The sequence below is a fragment of the Cervus elaphus genome, chromosome 11, assembly GCF_910594005.1.
Source record: "Cervus elaphus chromosome 11, mCerEla1.1, whole genome shotgun sequence".
Classification (NCBI taxonomy): Eukaryota; Metazoa; Chordata; class Mammalia; order Artiodactyla; family Cervidae; genus Cervus; species Cervus elaphus.
This window is the reverse complement of record NC_057825.1, coordinates 98,108,898-98,117,072: the sequence shown is the minus strand read 5'-3', so window position 1 is coordinate 98,117,072 and position 8,175 is coordinate 98,108,898.

The following is an 8,175-nucleotide window of genomic DNA, read 5'->3' as shown; positions in this document are numbered from 1 at the left end:
GTCGTGTCCAACTCTTTGTGACGATATGGACTGTAGCCTGCCAGGCTCCTCTGTCCATGGGGTTCTCCAGGCAAGAATACTGGAGTGGGTTGCCATGCCCTCCTCCAGGGGATCCTCCTGACCCAGGGATTGAACCCGACTCTTAGGTCTCCTGCATTGGCAGGTGGGTTCCTTACCACGAGCCCCACAGTAGGTCCTTATTAGTTATCTATTTCTGTTTAATATCCTTATCTGCCTCTTTTCTGATTTCCTTCATCTCTCCAGTCCCGGAGGCCCTGCCTCAGCACTCGAGGTGCTGCTGGAGAGAAAGGGGTTTGTCCAGCAGTGTCCCGCACAGCCAGGACACCCAGGCGCTCACACACTGCTCTCCTTTCCCCTGGGAGAGAGGCTGCTGTTGGTTCATTCAGCCCTGCAGGGCACTGCTTTGGGAGGGGCAGCACTGGCAAAATTCTTCTTACCCCCTCCAGTGCATCCAAATCCATCCTTCTTTTCTTTTTTCCCTCCAGCAGTGTGTTGGACTCTCTCCTCTGGAAGGTTGGACATCCGTGGGTATCTGCCCAGGTCAGCACTCTGCAGGTCTTGCCTGACCGTGGCTGGGAGGGGTTGGGGCACGTTCCCCAACACTGTTGGCTCCATGGCCTGTACCAAGGTCTGCCTGTTACCAGATGCACGGGCACTGAGACTCCTCCTGGATCCCTTGGCTTTCGGTGGTGGAGCCCACAACTCCCACAGAGGTATTTTGTTTATGGATGGATGGGTAATTAGCTGTTGTGATTGTTTTTAAGGTTTGTTTTTTTTTTTTAAGGCTTATTTATTTGGATGTGCTGGGTCTCTGTTGCTGCTCAGATTGCGGTGCACAGGCTTCTCATTGCACTGGCTTCTCCTGTTGTGGAGCACAGGCTCTAGTGCATTCAGGCTTCAGTAGCTGCAGCATGTGAGCTCAGTAATTGTGGCTCTCAGGCTCTAGAGTACAGACTCAGAAGTTACAGCACACAGGCTTAGTTGCTCCATGGTATGTGGGATCTTCCCAGACTCGGGATTTGAATCTGCGTCCCCTGCATTGGCAGGTGAATCCCTTACCACTGAGCCACCAAGGAAACCCAGTTGTTTTATAAAGGGACAAAAAGGAGGGACATCTTATACCACATAATGCTGAGGTCATTTCCCATTGCCAGTTTTCACAATCAGGACTTCTCCCCTACGAGATTCAGCCTGCTTTAGTTTTATTTTTGTCTTTCTGAAGGACCACACTCTTCTTTTTTCTGTGCAATTTGAAACACACAGTTAGAAAAACAAGAGTTGTAAATAATGGGTTTCTTTACAAGGATGGTAATGACTAGCACAAAATTATTTAAGTCAGATGGCTTAAAAATACATGAAACAAGAATTTATAACATATGTAAGAAAAAGGGCATACCCCTCGTTACACTTAACGGAAGAAAGATTAGAAAAGTCTAAGAGAGTCTCATGAAGGGGGGAGTGTATTAACTTGTTTGCTTGGAGGGATCTGGGAAAGAGGACACTAAGGAAGCTGGGCCACTCACAGAAGGGGTGTGAAGTGGAGAGGAAAGATCTTGGCAGTGATCTGAGTGTAGGGAAGCCTTCTAACAGACCTGCACTGTCCAAGAAACCCAGAGAGCATGTGTCCTCTCCTACCTCACCAACGCCTTCCCTCCAAACCAACTCATATCCCTTCCTCTGTTGGCTGTTTTCCCAATCACTTGAAACATGACACTTTAAAATTGGAAGTACTGGAGAGCTTTCTTTCTCTGTCTTGACTTTCTTATTAGGAAAAGTAAATTCAGTAATGCTTCTATCAGGCAATTAAAAACTTAAGATACTCTCTCAAGACTATTTCATAGTGTATAATATGTGCTTTACATTTTTATGAATATACAAAACCTGGTACTTTTCTCAAGATTGTTTTTACATGGAGATGTCATTTAGAGATTTGGTTTCCTCTTCCTTAAAAATAATTTTTAAAATTTATTTATTTTTGGCTATGCTGTGTCTTCATTGCTGCAAGTTTTTCTCTAGTTGTGGCAAGTGGGGGCTACTCTCTAGCTGTGGTGGGGGGCTTCTCACTGTGGTGGTTTCTCTTGTTGTGGAGCACAGACTCTAGGGTGTGCAGGCTTCAGGAGCTGTGGCACATGGGTTTGGTAGCTGCGGCTCCCTGGCTCTAGAGCACAGGGTCCATAGTTGTAGTGAGTTGTGCATGGGCTTAGCTGCTCCGAGGTATGTGGGAGCTTCCTGGACCAGGGATCGAACCTGTGTCTCCTGCATTGGCAGGTGTTCTTTACCACTGAGCCACCAGGGAAGCCTTCCTCTTGTTTTATGAAAAAGAAAGAACAACATTGTTGAGGTTTCTGGCCCAGAGCAGTCCACATTTTATTTCCTATAAAGGACTTGCCTTGTGCCATTCGTTTCACAAGATGAGAATTTGCAGGGGGTGTTAAAAAGAAAGGGGAGGGTTTTCTGGTTCACATTTGCCTGATTAGGAACCAGTTTCACATGCAGCTTCTGTACAATAGAAGACTTTGCATTCATTAGAGAGACAGGTAGCTCTGTACATATCACTATGGGACAATGTTCAAGCTAGTAGTTAAGTGTGTGTTTGGGGGTGGGGGGAAGAGGAGTCCATGTTATAGGAGGCTGTCCTGACTTCAGATTCTTATCACCAAGAACAGTCCAGTTTGCTTGCTAGTGACAACCTAGAGTAGCTTTTCTGTCCCTTCTAGGCTTTTCTAAAATTATTCATATCCCTTACCTTTCCCTTCTGTCTTTGTGACCCCATGGACTGTAGCCCGCCAGACTCTTCTATGATCTATGAAAAATCATGGGATTTTTCAGGCAAGAATACTGGAGTGGGTTGCCATTTCCTCCTCCAGGGGATTTTCCTGACCCAGGGATGAACCTATGTCTCCTTTGTCTCCTTCATTGCAGGCAGATTCTTTACCCACTGAACCATCAGGGAAGCCCCATGTCATCCCTAAATTCCCCAGTATTTGGCTTCTGTCCCAATCACAATGGTGGCAATACAAAACGGGGTTTTACACTTAGGAGTTTGATTGCTGAGTCACGCGGTGTTTCTGTTTAACTCTTTGAGGAGCCTAGAAAGTGTTTTCCATGGCAGCTACATCATTTTATGTTTCACTGTTGAGTTACAAGGGTTCCACTCTGTATCTATCCTAGCACCTGTTCTCTTTGAATTTTAATTAGTCATTCTAGTGGGTAATGAAGTGGTATCTCATTGCAATTTTTTTTTTCATTGCAATTTTGATTTGCATTTCCCTGATGACTCATGCTGGTAAACATTTAATCTGCTTGTTGGTTATTTGTATATATTTTTTGAGGAAATATCTATCCAAGTCCTTTGCCTATTTTTAGATGGTTTGCCTCTTTAAAAAAAAAAATTTACTTGGCCACGCCAGGTCTTCACATGGTATCTTTAGTTATGACGTGGGAACTCTTAGTTGTGGCCTGTGGGATCTAGTTCCCTCACCAGGAATTGGATATGGGTCCCCTGTATTGGGAGTGCAGAGTGTTAGCCACTGGACCACCAGGGACCTCCCTGCCTTTTTGCTGTTGAGTTGTAATTTCATGTGAATTTGAACTGGTCTTTCCATTTTTGCAAAAAAAGGCCACTGGAATTTTCATAGGCATTGTATTGAATCTCTAGATTGCTTTTGATAGTATTGCTATCTTAACAATATTGTGTAACTCATGAACCTGAGATATACTTGAATTTTTAAAATAAATATTCATTTACTTCAGTGATGTGTTGTTTTCAGTGTACAGGTACTTAATTTCCTTGGATAAATTTATTCCTGATATTTTATTCTTTGGATACTAGTGTGTGTGTGTGTGTGTGTGTGTGTGTGTGTGTGTGTGTGTGCGCTTGCTCAGTTGTGTCCTATTCTTTGCAACCTCCTTGGATAAATTTATTCCTGATATTTTATTCTTTGGATACTAGTGTGTGTGTGTGTGTGTGTGTGTGTGTGTGCGCTTGCTCAGTTGTGTCCTATTCTTTGCAACCTCCTTGGATAAATTTATTCCTGATATTTTATTCTTTGGATACTAGTGTGTGTGTGTGTGTGTGTGTGTGTGTGTGTGTGTGTGTGTGTGTGTGTGTGTGTGTGTGTGTGTGTGTGTGTGTGTGTGCTTGCTCAGTTGTGTCCTATTCTTTGCAACCTCATGGATGATAGCCTGCCAGGCTCCTCTGTCCAAGGAATTCTCCAGGTAAGAATACTGGAGTGGGTTGCCATTTCCTACTACAGGGGATCTTCCTGACCTGGGAATCAAACCATCTCTCATGCATCTTCTGCATTGGCAGGTGGATTCTTTACCATTGCACCACCTGGGAAGTCCCAGATGCTATTGTAAATGGCATTATTTTCTCAATTGTTTTACTGCTTGTTCCTTGATAGTGTATTGTAAATGCAAAACTGATCTTGTGTGTTCATTTTGTACACTGCATCTTTGTCATATGCAAACTGAAATTCATTTATTCTGGTAGTAAGTTTTCTCTCTGTGTGTGTTCTTTGGGATTTTCCATTTACAGGAGCATATCATCTGCAAGCAGAGGTATATTGATTCCTCCTCTCCAGTTTTGATGCCTTTCCTTTTTCTTACTAAATTATTCTGGCAAGAACTTCCAGTCCAGTGTGGGATAACAGTGATGAAAGTGGGCTTCCTGGTCTTGTTCCTGCTCTAAAGGGAGAAACTGTTAATGAATATGAAGTTAGTTAGCTTTGTGGTTTCACCTGAATCATGAGGAAGTTCTTTTCTATTCCTACTTTTCTGAGTGTTATTATCCTGCAAGGATGTTAGATAATTTCAAAAGCTTTTTCTGCATCTGTGAAGATGATTATGTGGGTTTTTTCCTTGGTTCTATTACTGTAGTGTATTATATTGATTTTTCTTATTTTGAACCATCCTTGCATCCTAGAATAAATCCTATTTGGCCATAGTGTATAATATTTTTGATATGTTGTCTGATTCTATGTGATAGTATTTAATGAGGATTTTGCAACTATAAGTGATACTGATCTACAGCTTTCTGTTCTTTAGGTACCTTTGTATGGATTTGGTATTAGGGTAATATGACCTCACAGATATTAAGAAGAGGTGGCAAGAAAACACAGAAGAACTGTACAAAAAAGATCTTCACGACCCAGATAATCACAATGGTGTGATCACTCACCTAGAGCCAGACATCCTGGAATGTGAAGTCAAATGGGCCTTAGAAAGCATCACTATGAACTGCGGTGTTGGAGAAGACTCTTGCGAGTCCCTCGGACTGCAAGGAGATCCAACCAGTCCATCCTGAAGGAGATCAGTCCTGGGTGTTCATTGGAAAGACTGATGCTGAAGCTGAAACTCCAGTACTTTGGCCACCTCATGTGAAGAGTTGACTCATTGGAAAAAACCCTGATGCTGGGAGGGATTGGGGGCAGGAGAAGGGGACGACAGAGGATGAGATGGCTGGATGGCATCACCGACTCGATGGGCATGAATTTGAGTAAACTCCGGGAGCTGGTGATGGACAGGGAGGCCTGGCGTGCTGCGATTCAAGCGGTCGCAGAGTCGAACACGACTGAGCGACTGAACTGAACTGAACTGACCTCACAGAATACATAAGAAATTGCTTCCTCTTCTCTTTTTTGAAGAGTTTGAAGGACTAGTGTTACTTATTTAGACGTTTGGTGGAATTCACCAGTGAAGCCATATGGTCTTGGATTTTCTTTCCTGGGTGGCTTCTTCTTTTTAAAAAACTAATTCAACCTCTTTATTCACTATAGGTCTTTCAGATTTTCTATTCCTTCTTGAGTCAGTTTTGGTAGGTTGTGCCTTTTCTAAGAGTTGGTCTATTTCTTCCAGGTTATCTAATTTAGTATACAGTTGTTCATAACATTCTTTTATAACCCTTTCTAATTCTGTAAGGTCAATAGTAACATCCCAGTTTCATTTCTGATATTAGTTGTTTGCACGTTTTCTCTTTCTCAATCTAGCTAACAGTTTGCCATGTTGGCTAACAGTCTCAAAGAACCACATTTGGTATAATCAATTCCTTTTTAAAATTTTTCTATTTCATTTGTCTCTGCTTTAATCTTTATTAGTTCCTTCTGGTATATTTGGGTTTAGCTTGTCTTTCTGTCTTCCTTAAGATACAAAGCGAGCTTACTGAGATTTTCCCTTTTGAAAAAATATATATTTTTAAGAGCTGTTTTCAGTTCAGTTTAGTCACTCAGTCGTGTCCAGCTCTTTGTGACCCCATGGACTGCAGCACACCAGGATTCCCTGCCCATCACCAACTCCCAGAGCTTGCTCAAACTCATGTCCATCGAGTCGATGATGCCAACTAACCATCTCATCCTCTGTCGTCCCCTTCTCCTCCTGCCTTCAATCTTTCCCAGCATTAGGGTCTTTTCCAATGATTCATTTCTTCACATAGGTGGCCAAAGTATTGAAGCTTCAGCTTGGAAGCTTCGATCCTTCCAATGAATATTCAGGACTGATTTCCTTTAGGATTGACTGGTTTGATCTCCTTGCAGTCTCCAGCACCACAGTTCAAAAGCCATCAATTCTTCAGCACTCAGCTTTCTTTATGGTCCAACTCTCATATCCATACGTGACTACTGAAGAACCATGGCTTCTGCTGTTTTAGGTTCATGGGAAAATTGAGTGCAAAGTGCAAGAGATTTATCATATATTAAATGCTCCCACTCATGCATGGTCTCCCCCATTCTCAACATTCCCAACCAGACTGGCACACTTGTGACAATTGATCACCTACCTACCTTGATGCATCATTATCACTCAAAGTCCTTAGTTTAGGGTTCATTCTTATTGTTGCTGTTTTGGATGTGGACAAATGTGTAATGTAAACATGTATAATGACATGTATCTGCTATTACAGTATGATTCAGGGTACAGATGTCCCTGACCTGTGATGATTCAACTTAAAGATTTTTTGACTTTATAATGGTGTGAATGTAAATAAGCATTCAGTAGGAACTGAACTTTGAATTCTGACCTTTTCCTGGGCTAGTGCCCTGTTGGACAGAACTCTGGCAATGCCAGGCAGCAGCAGGGAGCCACAGCTCCAGTCAGCACATGATTACCAGGGTAAACAACTGACATGATTATAACCATCTGTACCTAGACAACCATCCTGGGTTTTTTCTCACTTCCAGCACAGTATTTAAATTACATGAGATAGCCAACACTTTATACAACAGGCTTTGTGTTGCATGATTTTGCCCAACTGAAAACTAATGTGTGCCCTAAGCACATTTAAGGTAGGCAAGGCTAACCTATGATGTTTAGATAGGTTAGATGTATTAAAAGCATTTTTAAGTTATGGTATCTTCAATTTATTGTGGGTTTATCAGGCTGTAACCTTGTCATGAAGTCCGGAAAGATCTGTAGTTTCACTGCCCTAAAAATCCTATGTGCTTCAGCTTTTCATACCTCACTCCACTTTAACCCCTGGCAACCACTCATCTTTTCACTGCCTCCAATATTTTAAGATCTATTTATTTTTGGCTGCCCTGGGTCTTCGTTCCTGCATGCAGGTCTTCTCTAGTTGCAGTGAGCAGGGGCTACTCTTTGTTGCAGTGCACAGGCTCTAGGGCATGGGCGGCAGTGATTATAGCATGCAAGTTCAGTACTTGTTGCTTGCCGGCTCCAGAACGCTGGCTCAGTACATGCCGTGCATGGGCTGAGCTGCTCCGCCGCGTGTGGGGTTGTCTTGGGCCAGGGATCGAACCTGAGTCTCCTGGCAGGTGGATTCTTAACCACTGGACTAGCAGGGAAGTCCACTGCCTCCAATATTACCTTTCCTAGAATATCACATAGTTGAAACCATACAGTATGTAACCTTCCAGATTGGTATCTTTCACTTTGTACCATGCATTTAAGTTTCCTCCATGCCTTTTCAAGTCTTAATAGCTCATTTATGTTGAACACTGGATACTATTCCATTGTCTGAATGTACCAGTTTACCCATTCATCTACTGAGACATCTTGGTTGCTACCAAGTTTAGCAATTATGAATAAAGCTGTTGTAGGCATTCATGTATAGGTTTCTGTGTAGAAATAAATTTTCAACTTATTTAGGTAAATATCAGGAGTGCAATTTCTGGATCATCTGGTAAGAGTGTTTTGTAAGTA